Source organism: Sphaeramia orbicularis, chromosome 22 (genome assembly GCF_902148855.1).
Source record: "Sphaeramia orbicularis chromosome 22, fSphaOr1.1, whole genome shotgun sequence".
Classification (NCBI taxonomy): Eukaryota; Metazoa; Chordata; class Actinopteri; order Kurtiformes; family Apogonidae; genus Sphaeramia; species Sphaeramia orbicularis.
The window spans coordinates 56,109,983-56,126,066 of record NC_043978.1 but is presented as its reverse complement, the minus strand read 5'-3'; the positions used below and the strand labels follow the sequence as shown (position 1 = coordinate 56,126,066).

At 42.2% G+C, this 16,084-nt stretch overlaps 1 protein-coding gene across 2 annotated transcripts in view; it reads left to right on the top strand.

Moving 5' to 3' along the window:
* The first annotated feature begins 4,053 nt into the window (after positions 1 to 4,053).
* Positions 4,054 to 16,084, top strand: part of LOC115414379 (interleukin-31 receptor subunit alpha) — a 56,794-nt gene continuing 44,763 nt past the window's right edge. For both annotated transcript variants that reach the window (XM_030127705.1, XM_030127704.1), the window contains exon 1: positions 4,054 to 4,103. The gene's annotated coding sequence lies outside the window, so the exon portion shown is untranslated. The remainder of the gene's footprint in view (positions 4,104 to 16,084) is intronic.

Genomic DNA, 16,084 nt, shown 5'->3' with positions numbered 1-16,084 from the left:
AGCTGCAGCTGAAATTACTTTGTGCCATCCTGCAGCAAGCATCCTGTATTAGTCACACTTCATCATGTAATTGTTGTGGTTATTATAAATGTGAGTGAGTGAGCGTCGGTGAGTCAGCCCTGAAACCTCCAACTCCTTACACTTTCACTATCCTCCTTAAAATAAGACAATTTAATGTTTGTGTTGTTGTCTAAAAACCATTAAACTATGCTTTTTTTTTTTTTTTCATCATTTTGGCGATTATTCTGTTCAGTTTTTGAAATATTTTATTAACTTATATTCAATTTATTTATTATTATATTCATTTTAGTTGGTGTTCTCTTCATTTTTGTCCATTCCATTGTTTATTCTGCTCATTCTAGTTTACTTTGTTGACAATTCTCTTCATTTCTGTTCAGCTCATTGGCTCTTTTTTCTTCAATTTTTGGTCATTTACCATTTGTCCTTTTTGTTGATTACTTTTTTGTTAATTTTGTCAATTATAATAATAATTTGTCTTCATCTCTTTAACTATTTGGTTCATTTTTTGTCATGTTTTATCATTTTGATTTTTTGTTGAGTTTTTACTTATTCTTGTTAAGTTTGTTGAGTATCTTTGATCATTTTTGGCTCATTTTTGTTCATTTTGATTTTATTTTATTATTTGTTTGATTTGCTCTTGGTCCCTCTGTCAGTTCAAAGTGGAAAAAAAGAAAACCGTTCCAGTAGTGTGCAGTCGTCCTCATCCAACATTACATTTGTTGGTGTAGTAAAGTTATAATGACCGAAAATATGCATTTGTCAGTCTCTGTATTTAGATCCAACCTGTATGTGATGTATGTACAGCAGTAAAAACAAAGGTTTCACTTAAAGAACACAGCTTATAAACCAAAGTGGTTGTATTTAGTGTGACCTCCCTTTGCACTTAACATATCTTTAACCCTTTGTTCAGACAATATGAGATTTATTGCATAATTTTTTGATGTTTTATACCAGGTTTCATTCAGCATGTCAGATGTTTTTAACTGTTGGTGCTGCTTCTTGTCATCAGGGGTCAGAGGTCACACTAAATAGTCTCTTTAACCATTAGAACCCAGGTCGTTCAGGTCTTTGTGTTTCTATTAAAAGTGTGCACATATTCTTAATATTTTATTGTATGTGAAGAAAAGAGAATGAGAAATAAATGTATGCACATTTCAGCCCTCCAAGAACAACAAAACTAAAGTTATCCTTATACTTTTGCATATTTTTGTGTATATCATATATTTTATTTTTTATCAATAATTAATCCATAAAGACCCAAACAGCCAGTAGCAACTAAAAGCATCTACTGATCAAAAATGTTTATTAACTTCTGAACAAATTATCCTATCAATCCATGTAAATAATTGGTGTAAAATACAGTTTGTCATCTTTTCATGGTCTTCAGATATGACCCATTTGGACATTCAGAGGCTGCATAGTCAATGTGAAAGCACTGTCATCTTCTGCAATGTTGATTCACCAGTAAAACCCATGGAGTGGATGGACCCACTGTTCCGTTAATGATATCTTCACTGAAAAAGTCACTGTTTCTTAAGTTTTCTCTGTCTCTGATATAACATTCTTCAACTTTAATTGGAGCTTTTATGAACATCTCCATGATCAGAAAATGAAATTAATTTATTTGTTTTATTTATGTACTGGTTTATTTAATAAGGACCATGCACCTTTATGAATATTGCTGTATAAAAATACACCCATGTAAATCTGCCAGAATTAGTAAAATAACTTTTCATCTACAGTCCCTAGGCAGGTGACAGAAACAAAACATAAAACAGCCAACATTAATACATCACTCATTCACTATAAATTAAAAAAATACAAATAATGATGACATAGACATCATCAAAACAAATAAACAAAAAACAAATAGACATATTATGATCACAGGGGCATTAGCCTGTACATTCACCTCTATACTTAAGAGCAACTAAACACAGACAGTGTATGGGTGATGAAATGTATGTCCATTAAAAATGAGTGCATCTGTGGTTTTCTAGGAGCCACTGTTTTAAGTGAGTTTTAAAAGTGCTGTATGTTGGACACTCTTATTAAATATAGGAATATACCAGATTTTAACAGAAAACCCACAAAATACAGAGGATAACATTATGATAAATGGTGACCAGTCACTTAAGAAAAGTTAAATATAGAGAAAAAACTATTTTGGAACTGTCACATACAGGGCCAGCCGTGACAAACTCGCTTGTTGCGTGTTGTCTCGTCAAGCTCATGCTGAATTTTTACGTCGGCCACCAAAGACTGAATCTCCTGACGGAATGGTGTAGTTTTACAGACTTTACAGTCATCATGTGGATTAACCTACCGCTACATTTACTGTAAACTATTGCATCTGTTTTTTGTAAAATGGCAGGTCACAAAGACGACTCTGACCAATCAGTGGTCTGCAGTGTTTACACGTCACATTTTAGTATGTGTTCCCCAGTTTTGGAACCTTGGTGGAGGTGGTACCAAAACACTAATACTGGGTACCAGGTTCCAGGTCCTTTTTCATTATTTGACATTATAACTTTTATTCACTGAAATATTTTGAAGCAAGCAGCCACACAGCCTGTCATATAAGCATTCAGCGCAAGTCGGGGGCAGGGCAGTTGTCAGTCAGGGAATTCCCTGGGCTCTCCTGATTCAGTCAGGATCTGTAACTCTGCAGCACGAGATTGGTGAAACAGGTCATTTACTTTACGTTCATTAAAATGTGGTCAGGGTGAGCCAGAAATGACCTTACCCTTTCTGTAGAATATATGTGAAAAAGTTATAATGTGAAAGAATACAATGAATGTGCACTTATCGCTACTGTTCGCATGAACATATTCCTTTTTTTTTTCTTTTTACATTACAAAAAACTTTTTTTTAAATTGAACTTGTGAAAAAATACAAACTCTAAATGAGGACAATAACATAGTAATACAAATGAACATAAATAAAATAAAGCACAAAAATCATGGGGATATGTAGGGCATGAACAAAAAAAATACATTCAAATACAATACAGTGCAAAAAAATCAGGCAATTTAAATTAAAGTAAAGGAGCAGAGACGGGCATGAATATATTCCTGCCTGTTCGTTTCTTCCGCTTTGTACAAGCCGCCATTCTGACGTATTCTGACAGATATGCAATGCACATGCGTAGATGAGATCTGGAACATAACGACCGTATACGAAAGGGCCAACCGTGGCGTCACCTGCCGGACGGGGTGCCACTGGGGGGGGGTGGGTGGGGGGGAGTAATAATTTCTCATGTTCTCCCAGATAGCTAATATTCCTGCACTATTATGGCATACATTTGGCATTTTTGTCTTTCTTTTGGCATTCTGAAAACCTTTAGTCTGAACTGTGGTCTGATTCAGGTTCTCCATACCCCATGTGGAGGCACCAGCAGTATCTGTCTGAGTTCTGGCATATGTGTGGTGAACTAAAGCCTGGGCACACAGCGGGTCCAGTATAGGGATGGTATGGCATGTTTGGGCTACTTTTTGGCTGGATTATGGGGATTTGGGGCTTTTCTGGGACAATTATGGCTATATTTTGGAAGTCCACAATTAGTTTTGGGTGAATGTTGCCTTCCTTCCTTCTGATTTGATTTTGGCTTACCTATGTTGGTCCATGTAGGGCCCATCCATCCGCCCAGAACTTTGCCAAATGGTGTGCCAGTTTTGGGCCAAATTTAAGCCATAATGATTTTGCGATCTGGACTGTCTTAACAATAAAGAAATGAGTAAATAAAAAAAAAAAAAAAAAAAAACACCCTGCCCCTCAGCCTCTCCCCAAGTGACCTCTGACCTACAGAGGCTCAGTCACGTGACGTGTCTGTTTGTGTCTGTGAGAGACAAGTGGCAGATGGGACTACCAGCCATGAGGTGTTCTGCAGCAGAGCACCCACGACCTCTGGCAAAGCGTTTGGTGGCCCTGCAGGGGACCGGGAGCCTCAGCTTGGGAACCGGTGATGCATGTCCGTCCCCTTAGGTAGGCATGGTGCGTTCACGGGTGCCTACTCTGCAACAGCAGGCGGTTGTTGCACAATCGGAGCAGCGGGCGAAGTGCACGGTCCTCTTGTGGCAGCGGTAAGTGCGTCCTGACCTCTGCTCATCTGTTCACCTGTGCGTGTGTGTGTGTGTGTGTGTGTGTCTGACAGCGGCTTCACACATTTACAACCATGAGCTCTGCAACTGCCAACATTTGGGCGTAAAAACAGGGCATGATGTCGACTTACAGCTTCCTTTACATCCACTTATTTCATGTTGATTCGTCAGCGAAATTTACAATTAAGATACGTGACTGTTTTTTTTTTCTTTTTTTTATATCGTAAAACTATTTCTACAGCTGAATGTGTGTATTTCTATTTGTCTGATCCAGTTTGTAAAAGCTTTCTTAAACACTTTCTCCTCTGTTTTCTTGGAGATATGAGTCCATCAGTTGTGAGAAAGGAGCGAAATGTTTTCATGGTTCAAATGTTCGTATCAGCCGTGAGCGAGTGCGAGAAATCTCACGTGATGTTACGTGAAGTTATGGACAGATTTTGATGAAATTTTCAGGGTTTGTTGGAAATGGGATAAGGAAGAAATGATTCAATTTTGGTGGTGATCGGGGAGGGCACTGATCAGCCTTGGCGGAGGTCTGCGCTCTCCGAGTGCTTCTAGTTATAGTTAAGTTTTGCTCGATGTTGAGCTGTGCAGTGAAATAGATAGATAGATAGATAGATAGATAGATAGATAGATAGATAGATAGATAGATAGATAGATAGATAGACTGTAAAAAAAAAAAAAAAAAAAAGACTGTACAATTCACACCAAAAAGTTGTAAAATTGCAACATAAAAAAACTGTAAGTGACAATACAATGCAAAGTTGTTTACTTAAGAAGATTTTTGTGTTAACGATTGAATCAAATACAGCTGTAGTTTTTACAGGAAGAGTATGTGAACAAAAGCAGATTTGTTTGAAGAAATGATGGATTTCTATTGTTTTTAGAAAATAAAACTGTAAATTAAAAAACAATGTGGTGCCGTTTAAACTGCAAAGACCATAATGTTGAAATAATGACTTATTTGCTTTTTCATATATATTTATAAAAGTTATGAAAAAGTCAACCTTTACCCATGTACCATTTTAAATTAGTAAATGAATGGGTTGGTAGAGTTGGTAGAGCGGCTCGTCCAATAACCAAAGGGTTGGTGGTTCCAATCCTGGCTCTGACTGTCCATATGTCCAAGTGTCCATGGAAGACACTGGACCCTAAACTGGTCCCAGTTGGACCTGGTGGATTTGGAAAGAGCTGTGGACACCATGAAGGAGGAGAAAATGAGCTAAAGAAGTGCAGAACATTTACCATTTAAATCCACTGTTACATCTACTTGTTTAAACTGTTAAATCTACATGTTTAAACTGTTAAATCTACATGTTTAAACTGTTCAATCTACATGTTTAAACTGTTCAATCTACACGTTTAAACTGTTCAATCTACACGTTTAAACTGTTCAATCTACATGTTTAAACTGTTCAATCTACATGTTTAAAATGTTAAATCTACATGTTTAAACTGTTAAATCTACATGTTTAAAATGTTAAATCTACATGTTTAAACTGTTAAATCTACATGTTTAAAACGTTAAATCTACACGTTTAAACTGTTAAATCTACATGTTTAAACTGTTAAATCTACATGTTACTCTGTAAATATGCTTACAGTTGGATGTGTTTTTCGACAATATTGTTCTGGAAACCACAGCTGCCAGTTTTTTTCCGTCAAAACAACAGGATTTTTTTTTTTTTTTACAGTGTAGACAGATAGATTTATTTGTTGTTTGTACACATTCAGGAACATAGGATAATATTAATACAATATTACCGTATGAACTAAAGGCTACACCCACTAAATATAAGGCTAATATTGTAGATTGATGTGCTTTAGTTCTGTGTAACATTTTCCTCCATGTGGAGTGCACATTGTTCACAGACACAAACACAGTTCGGTTTGTTGTTGAGAGTATCATTATGTAATATAATTTATGAATGCATTTTCAGTCTCTGTAACAATATACAACTGCAATATTACAACATTCAAAACAAGACCTTCAGGAAAAAACAGACTGAAGTATCTAATATTTACTGTGAGTTTCCTTTGTACTTAACCTATACAGACCCAGTGCTACTTTTGTGGGAGTTTCCGAATGAATTTTTCTCTCTATTTAACCTTTCTGAAGTGATTTTTCACCATTTATTATAACATTTTTCTATATTTAATTTACTGCTCATATAGATGTTCATAAAAGCTCAGATTAAAGTTGAGGGTTCTTATATCAAAAACAGAGAATACTAAAGAAAAAGTGACTTTGTTCAGTAAAATACATCATTAACTGAACATAAACCCAGTGTGTCCATCCACTGTCATTGATCCAACTCCATGGGTTTTACTGGCGAGTCAATGTTGTAGAAGATGTCAGTGTTTCCACGGTAACTACGGAGCCTCTGAATGTCCAAATGGGTCATATGTGATGACCATGAAAAGATGAAGAACTGTATTTTACATCAGTTATTTACATGTATTGATAGGATTATTGGATAAACACAGGTATTAAACAGTTTGTTCAGTAGATGGTTTTGGACGCTGGTGGATGTTTGTTTCTTTATGGGTTTACATCCCTTTAACTCCTCTATGCATACATGGGATTTTCTGAACTAATCCAGTGTTTTACACCAGGTTTCATTCAACATGTCCAATGTTTCTTATTGTTTGGGACAGAGATTAAACTAAATACTGATTATTTCCTGTAGAAGCCATGTAGGTTATATTTTATATGAGTTTTTAATGTTGTATGCAATATTTCACTCTATTTTGTGTTTTCATAAAGGGGTTGAGAAATAGAAATTATGTGTAAAACAACATAGCTAAGGGCATCCTAAGACTTCTGCACAGGACTGTATTTGTCAGTCAAGTATAAATGAAGTTAATAACAGCCTGTGTGTTACGGATGTGAAACACATTGTATATTTTAATACATTATTAATATTATTTGACTGGCTCATGTTAACTGTCAGCCAAAGGGAATGGTATCATATAGACAGGTAAAATATTAATAATTAGGCATTTTTAGTTGCAAGAAGATCACAAAAGAAGTCTTTTGTATTAGGTAAAATCTATGGTGGTTGACAGGTGCAAGCATGCTTCATATACAGAATCAACCTGCATATTAAAAGAACTCACTGCATTTAAGAAAACAAATGAATAGAGGAAAACGCTGCAAATATGGACATACATTCAACTAAAAACACATATAAAACAGAGTTTAATGTCAGTGCAAACTTGACCAGGAACCAAAGGTCCCTAATTGCTCAGTTGCGTACAGGAATCCTTCCCTTGGCTTTAGAAACTGGGAGATTGACCCAAACCCCAGAAGAAAACAGACTTTGTGGACTGTGTGATTTGGGAGAAGTGGAAAATGAATCCCATTTTCTTTTGTATTGTTCTCTATATGATGAACTGAGAGCCTCTTTGCTTGATGACATGTGTATCCGAAATCCTGATCTGTTCTGGAGCACTGATGATGACCAGATGAAATGGTTGTTTAGTTCAAATGTGTTTAAATTAGCATTATTTGTTTGTAAAGCCCGGAAAAAGCGGCAGATATGTTTGTTTAAATAGGTCAGTATTTTGTTTTGTTCATATACTGCGCCTACTGTCTGCTATTTGGTCTTTGGTTTGTATTTATGGTGTCTTAGAAGCCTATGTAAAAAAAGGGCTGGGCATGTCTGTGCAAGACACAATAATAAAAACATTCATTCATTCATATGAATATGTGCTGTAAGAAAAGAGCGCTGCAGAAACTAAAACAAATGCAAGAAGAAAACGCTGCATATCGTCTCACACAACGGGAGTGCCCCAGGCCTCCAGAGGCAGCACCGAGTTTTCACCCGAGAAACAGACAACGGCGAGAAGAACAGTTTATGGTGGAAGGTCTTCATAATATTTTAATAGATTAAGGCCAAATGTAAAAAAAAAAAGAAAAGAAATACCTTTACATCTGTGTGCTCTCTCACATCGAACATCACGTCAGTCCTTCCACCATAAACTCTTCTCGCCGTTGTCTGTTTCTCGGGTGAAAACTCAGTGTTACATGATCAGTAAATTCAATAAAGGAAAATACTGGATTTTCACGTAAGAACTGAGCATAATATTAGAATAAATGATGAATTAGAAATACAGAAAAAAATCATTTGAGATCTGCCGTAAAAATAGCATCAGCCCTTTTTGGGTTAAGACAGTGTTTTTCAACCCTGGGGTCAGGACCCCACGTGGGGTCACCTGGAATTCAAATGCGGTCGCCTGAAATTTTTAGTAATTGATAAAAAAAAAAAAAAAAAAAAAAAACTTACTAATAAAAAATATATGGTGAGTTGAAAGAGACAATCACAATACATAAAAGACTTCTTACCTCCACCTACTGGACTGGAGGTGTAGTGCAGTTTCTTTTACCACTCCCCTGTACGTCATCAGCCTGATTGGACTGAATTACCCGGAACTTTGGGGTGCGGTAGAAACACAAAGCGCACAGATTACCAGAAATTCTTTTACCCGGGAAAATAAGTTCCTGGTAGTAAAAGTTCCTGGTATTTTGGTGGAAAAGGGCCTTGTGTCAATCAAGATTGATGAACATTTCAAAACTATGAAAACTGAATACATTTGATGTGACTGTCCAGGTTCATGTTTTGTGGCCAACCCATCACATCTCAGAACATTGTGTCATACATAGCAAAAGGTTCTTTCAGAAGCTCTGAGAAACTTCCCAAACCAGTCCTAGGGCATCAGTCTTTGCTAGAAGGTTTTAGGCCCCTTTCAGGACTTTCTAAGGGGGTTTTCACAATGTTTGTGGGTACAGTCCCTGTAATCTACGTTGAAACATTTCCTGTGTTGCAATGTCAGTGCAAGTGGTGAAGCTATGTTCAGCTCAGAGTAACAGAACTGCAGTAGTGAAACTAGGTTTTCTACACATGGAGTTAACACACAATAGTGATGACTCATAACAGTGGAACTGAGCCATCACTGACTTTAAAGGAGTGCAATTTTGCTTTTTTAAATGGAATTATGCATTTTAACCCTTTCATATATAGTGGTCACTCCAGTGGACAGCTATTCTCCAGCTGTTCTATTGTTTATTCATGGGTTTTTGTAGTGGGACTAGTACAAATGCTGAACCCAAATGCAAGACCAGAACACAGATGACCAATTGAGTGTGTTTATTAAACACAATCACAGTAGTAAAAACACAGCACAAAATTGTTAACACGTCTATGAAGGCGTGTGATACTGGACTCTTCGTCCGGGCTGTGAACGGAGAATATGGATGGTCAGCACGGCCGAGCCGGAGGATTCCCGTCAACACCCCGACTAGGGCAAAACAGAGGATAGTCAAAAAACAAACCAGGTCATACACAGGAGGGCAATTCAGGAGGCAACGGGACATGAGGGAAAGGCTACTCACGGTCAGGGTCCAGGCGAGGGTCGAAACACAAGGTAACACGTTGGAGGCTGAGGTAGTCAGGGAATAGGCAGAATCAGAAGTCGATGTACGAACCAGGTCAGAACCAGACGAGCAGGCAGACGAGGAACAGGCGGAATCGGTGGTCGGAAGGCAAAAACGGGTCAAGAACGGGCAGACAGACTGACAGGTATCCAAAAACGCTGGTAAGTGAGCACACAAAGGTAGAACACAAACTGGCAAAGAAACAGGGGAAAACACAGGGTTTAAATACACAAGAGGGAGGGAAGACAATAGGACACAGGTGGAGACAATCAGGGAGGAGTCAGGTAATCAGGAGCAGGTGAAACAATCAAGGAGGGGAAGTAAAAACACCAGACATGACACAAGAGGGAAACTTAACAAAATAAAACAGGAAATGACAGAGAAAACAGAAAAGACAGACACAGTCTGGGAGCAGACATGACAGTACCCCCCCCTCTAGGGGACGGCACCGGACGGCCCAGGAACCTCCGGGTGGCGGCGATGAAAGTCCCGGATCAGGTCCGGGTCCAGGATGTAAGAGGCGGGCACCCAGGAACGCTCTTCAGGGCCGTATCCTTCCCAATCCACCAAGTATTGAAATCCTCTTCCCCGGCGACGGGCCGCTAGGAGCCGGCGTACAGTGTAGGCTGGACCTCCATCAATGATCCGGGGTGGCGGTGGTGGCTGGGTGGGAGGAACTAACCGGCTCTCCTTAGCCGGTTTAACTTGACTCACGTGGAAGGTAGGATGAATCCTCATGGTCCTAGGTAGCTTCAGACGGACAGAGACAGGATTAATAATTTTTGAGATTGGAAATGGGCCCACGAACCTGGGTGCCAATTTGCGGCTCTCCACCCTCAAGGGAAGATGACGGGTTGACAGCCACACACGTTGGTCGCGCTGGTAGACTGGGGCTGGAGTCCTGTGCCGGTCTGCAGCTGTCTTGTAGACCCCCGAGGCCTTTAACAGAGCTTGTCTGGCGCGAATCCAAGTCCTCTTGCATCTCCTTATCAGCGCCAGAGCTGAGGGGACACTGGCGTCCTTCTCCAGGGCCGGGAACAGAGGAGGTTGATAACCACAAACTACATGAAAAGGAGACAAACCAGAAGAAGCACAGGGCAGCGAGTTGTGGGCATATTCAACCCAGATCAGCTGGCGGCTCCAGGAAGCAGGGTTCTGGGAGGCCAAAACTCTAAGACCGGCCTCCAGCACCTGATTGAGCCGCTCAGTCTGACCGTTGGACTGTGGGTGATAGCCCGAGGACAGACTAACAGATGCCCCAATAAGGGAACAAAAAGCACGCCAAAAACGTGCGACAAACTGAGGACCTCTGTCCGAAACAATGTCTCTGGGAAAACCATGTAATCGACAGACATGATATAACATGGCCTCTGCTGTCTCCTTAGCAGAGGGGAGCTTAGGTAGTGGAACAAAGTGAGCCATCTTCGAAAAACGGTCAACAATGGTCAACACAGTGGTATTTCCATCAGACGGGGGCAGCCCCGTCACAAAGTCTAGTGAAACATTAGACCAGGGTCTACTGGGAACAGGTAGAGGGTGTAATTGACCAACCGGAGGTTTATTGGAGGTCTTACACGCAGCACAGACGGGACAGGCAGCGACATACTCCGCCACTTCTTTCTCCAAAGCGGGCCACCAGAAACGCTGTTTAATAACGAAAACAGTCCGCTGAACTCCCGGGTGACATGTCAGCCTGGATGTGTGAGCCCAGTGGATGACCTGCGGGCGGAGGTGATCAGGGACAAACAGACGGTCTGGCGGAACGCCAGCCGGGATATCACAGTCTTGTAAAGCATCAATAACAGATTTCTCAATCTCCCACTGCACCGCCCCCACCACACAGGTCTCAGGGAGGATAGGTCCCGGTTCAGAATCAGAGTTGACGGGCATGAAGAGTCTAGACAGAGCGTCAGGTTTCACATTTTTAGAACCAGGCCGATATGACAGTGAAAAGTTGAATCGTGTAAAGAACAGAGCCCACCTGGCCTGACGGGAGTTGAGTCTCTTAGCCGACCGCAGATACTCTAGGTTTTTGTGATCCGTCCAGATCATGAATGGTATTTCGGTCCCCTCCAGCCAGTGGCGCCATTCCTCCAGGGCCACCTTGATGGCTAGCAACTCCCTGTTGCCGATGTCATAATTACTCTCCGCTTTCGACAGTCTCCTGGAGAGGAAAGCGCACGGGTGAAGTCTGTTGTCCTTTGGGGAGCGTTGCGAAATGACTGCCCCAACCCCCAGATCAGAGGCGTCCACCTCCACAACGAACTGACGAGCTGGATCCGGAACCGACAGAATGGGGGCCGAAGTGAACGCCCTCTTCAGCTTCACAAACGCTGCGTCAGCTTCGGGATTCCATCTGAAAACGGACTTGGGAGAGGTTAGAGCATGCAAAGGGGCAGCCAAACTGCTGAACCCCCTAATGAACTTCCTGTAGAAATTAGCGAATCCAAGGAATCTCTGGACATCCTTACGACTGGTGGGCGTGGGCCAATCCCTGACAGCACTGACCTTGTCTGGGTCCATCTGGACACTCCCCTCCGCGATGATGAAACCCAGAAAGGAAACAGACGGGCGGTGAAACTCACACTTCTCAGCTTTTACAAACAGTTGATTCTGGAGCAGTCTTTGGAGCACCTGGCGGACATGCTGGACATGTGACCTCTCATCCGAAGAAAAAATAAGAATGTCATCCAGATACACAAATACAAAAACATTGAGCATGTCACGTAACACATCATTGACTAATGCTTGAAAAACAGCGGGGGCGTTAGTGAGACCAAACGGCATCACTAAGTACTCATAGTGTCCACTTGGGGTGTTAAAGGCAGTCTTCCACTCGTCCCCTTCTCTGATTCTCACCAAGTGATATGCGTTACGGAGGTCTAACTTGGTGAATACTTTGGCCCCGTGTAATAGTTCGAAAGCTGAAGACATGAGGGGTAACGGATATCTATTACGGATGGTAATGTCATTAAGGCCACGATAGTCAATACAAGGGCGTAGCGTCTTATCCTTCTTGTCGACAAAGAAAAACCCTGCCCCAGCTGGAGATGAGGATGGTCGAATCAGGCCGGCCGCCAGGGACTCATCAATATATTTTTTCATAGCAGCCGTCTCCGGACCAGACAGAGAATACAGCCTCCCCTTAGGGGGGCAGGTACCAGGACGCAAATCAATGGCACAGTCATACGGTCTGTGAGGGGGCAGCGCAGTAGCGCGTGACTTATTAAATACCTCTTTAAGGTCGTGATAACACTCGGGTACCTTACTAAGAGCAGGAAACACCGTCTCCAGCTCCTCCGGAGAAATGACAGGAGCCACAGTGACCTGGACTGGCTTGGACAGAGGGTCAGGATCCCGGACCCCCTCACGACAGGAACCACACCTCTCTCCCCAAGCTTGGACCTCCCCCGTTTGCCAGTTAATACAGGGGTTATGGAAAGAAAGCCAGGGGTGACCTAATATGAGAGGGTGAGAGTCAGAGTGGTAAATATGAAAACTGATTTCCTCAGAGTGACCATCTTTGAACCGGACAGTAACTGGTTGAGTCCGTTGAGTCACTCTACAGATAATGTGATTGTCTAAAGCCCTCGCCTCCAGGGGCTTCAGAACCGGGAGCAGACTGAGGTGGAGCTGCTTAGCTAATTCTTCATCCATCAGATTAGCGTCTGACCCGGAGTCTATCAGGACTGGAAGCTGCAGAGACACAGAGTTAGAGCACACACAGACCAAGGGCTGAACACGAGAGGCGCTGGACACACAGAACGTTCTGCTCAAAAGAGAGCCCCCACCTGCCATCGTTCCAGGCTTCACTGGGCAGTTGCTGACTCGGTGCCCCTCCTGACCACAGTAAAGACACAGACCAGCCACCAGACGGCGATGACGCTCCTCTGCTGACAGACGAGTCCGACCCACTTGCATCGGTTCCACCTTTGAACCCCCGCTGGACTCAGGTACTGGGTGAGGGGGTTCTGAGTGGGGCTTACTCACAGAAGGCTGGCGGTTCCATGATGGTTCTGGCTGCCAAAACGCCGACTGGTCAGAGACCCGAATAGCTGCCTCGATGACCTCATCCAGTGAATGGAGTTCCTGCCGGAGCGCCATCTCACGACCGATAGTGCGGTTAAGACCGCTCTGGAACGCAGAGATCAGAGACTTCTCGTTCCATTCAGATTCTGCTGCCAACGAACGAAACTCACTGACATACTGCCTTATGGGGCGATCTCCCTGCCTCAGCCTCATGAGTCTTTGACCGGCCTGTGGTCCACGGATAGGATGGTCATAAATCCTTTTTAGCTCAGCCATCAAACTCGAGGCTGACTGAGTGATGGGAGACCTTTGTTCATAGGCTGCGTTGAAAAGGCTTAAAGGAGGGCCTTCCAACAGACTAGCAATATATGCAACCTTAGCTGACTCATTAGCAAAACGGCGGGGCTGGGAATCAAAAATGAGCTGCAGTTGCGTACAAAAATTACGGCAAGTATCAGGGTTACCTGTGTACTTAGATGGAGGTGGGATGTTAGGTTCCTCCAAGGCTTTAACGGGTGAGACAGAGTTAATATTCTCGACTGGCGGGACCGGAGCAGAAGCCTGGTTACCAGAATACTGGGAAAACTGAACGGACAGCTGATTCATCTTATCCATTAGGGAGTGCAAAATCTGTTCATGTCCCCCTAAGCGTTGCCCCTGGGACCGAACTGCCTCCCGGACCTGGTCTAGGTCTGCTGGGTTCATCTTATTGGCCAGTTTGTACTGTAGTGGGACTAGTACAAATGCTGAACCCAAATGCAAGACCAGAACACAGATGACCAATTGAGTGTGTTTATTAAACACAATCACAGTAGTAAAAACACAGCACAAAATTGTTAACACGTCTATGAAGGCGTGTGATACTGGACTCTTCGTCCGGGCTGTGAACGGAGAATATGGATGGTCAGCACGGCCGAGCCGGAGGATTCCCGTCAACACCCCGACTAGGGCAAAACAGAGGATAGTCAAAAAACAAACCAGGTCATACACAGGAGGGCAATTCAGGAGGCAACGGGACATGAGGGAAAGGCTACTCACGGTCAGGGTCCAGGCGAGGGTCGAAACACAAGGTAACACGTTGGAGGCTGAGGTAGTCAGGGAATAGGCAGAATCAGAAGTCGATGTACGAACCAGGTCAGAACCAGACGAGCAGGCAGACGAGGAACAGGCGGAATCGGTGGTCGGAAGGCAAAAACGGGTCAAGAACGGGCAGACAGACTGACAGGTATCCAAAAACGCTGGTAAGTGAGCACACAAAGGTAGAACACAAACTGGCAAAGAAACAGGGGAAAACACAGGGTTTAAATACACAAGAGGGAGGGAAGACAATAGGACACAGGTGGAGACAATCAGGGAGGAGTCAGGTAATCAGGAGCAGGTGAAACAATCAAGGAGGGGAAGTAAAAACACCAGACATGACACAAGAGGGAAACTTAACAAAATAAAACAGGAAATGACAGAGAAAACAGAAAAGACAGACACAGTCTGGGAGCAGACATGACAGTTTTGTTGTTTTAGTTCCATATCAGCCAACACAGTGGACACTTATGCACCATCCCTTACACTGACATTCATACCATTACTGTAACTTTGGTGTTCTAGATAAACCTGATCTGCACTAACATGTTTTAGTGTAAAGCAATTGCTAATTGTTATTAGACTGTAATTAACAGTTTTCTGGAACAAAAATTATTATTTTTTTGCATATGTTATGTATTTTGGACATTACCGCTGGCCGTATGACAAGGGCAATGTATGATGGGAGAACCGGATGTCGTGATGCCTATTGTAACATGCCAAATGGCAAAAATAAACACACGCTGAAGCATAACTTAGGTTTGTAATTTCCTTATGCTTATACACTCGGCATGTAGCAGTCAGATATAATAAATGGCGACGAGGATGGGATGAGCTTCTGCGAGGACCATGTGTGTGTAAATTGTGTATGTGTGTGGAATCAAGTTTAGTTCTGAGTGGCTGTTTTTTTCGTTAGCAGTGATAAGCTAATGCTGCTAGCTGGCACTTGGTGCCGTAGCCGGTGTCTGCTGTAAAAAAAAAAACAAACAAAAAAAACCCGAATGGAATTACCATATGGGAGGATCTGGATGTCTGCTGAAAAGGAATTAACAGAGGATAATACTAATAACCAGGAGTGTGCACAGAAGATGGCTGGACTTATTGGGAATATTGGCCCTTTTGATGAATATGTGGAACAGTGGAGCGCATATTCAGAACGTTTTGATTATTTTGTATCAGCAAAATGACATTCCTAATGATAAAGTGGTACCCACCTTTCTGTCAGTAATGGGTCCAAAGACTTTTAATTTGTTATGTGACCTCCTGCAGCCCACCAACCCAGGGGCCAAAACTTATGCAGAAATAGTAGATGTTCTGACACAGCACTTTTCACCTAGACCATTAATTATTGCAGAAAGATTTAGATTCCACCGACGGAATCAAGAGGAAGGTGAGTCTGTTACTGTTTGTTGCAGCACTA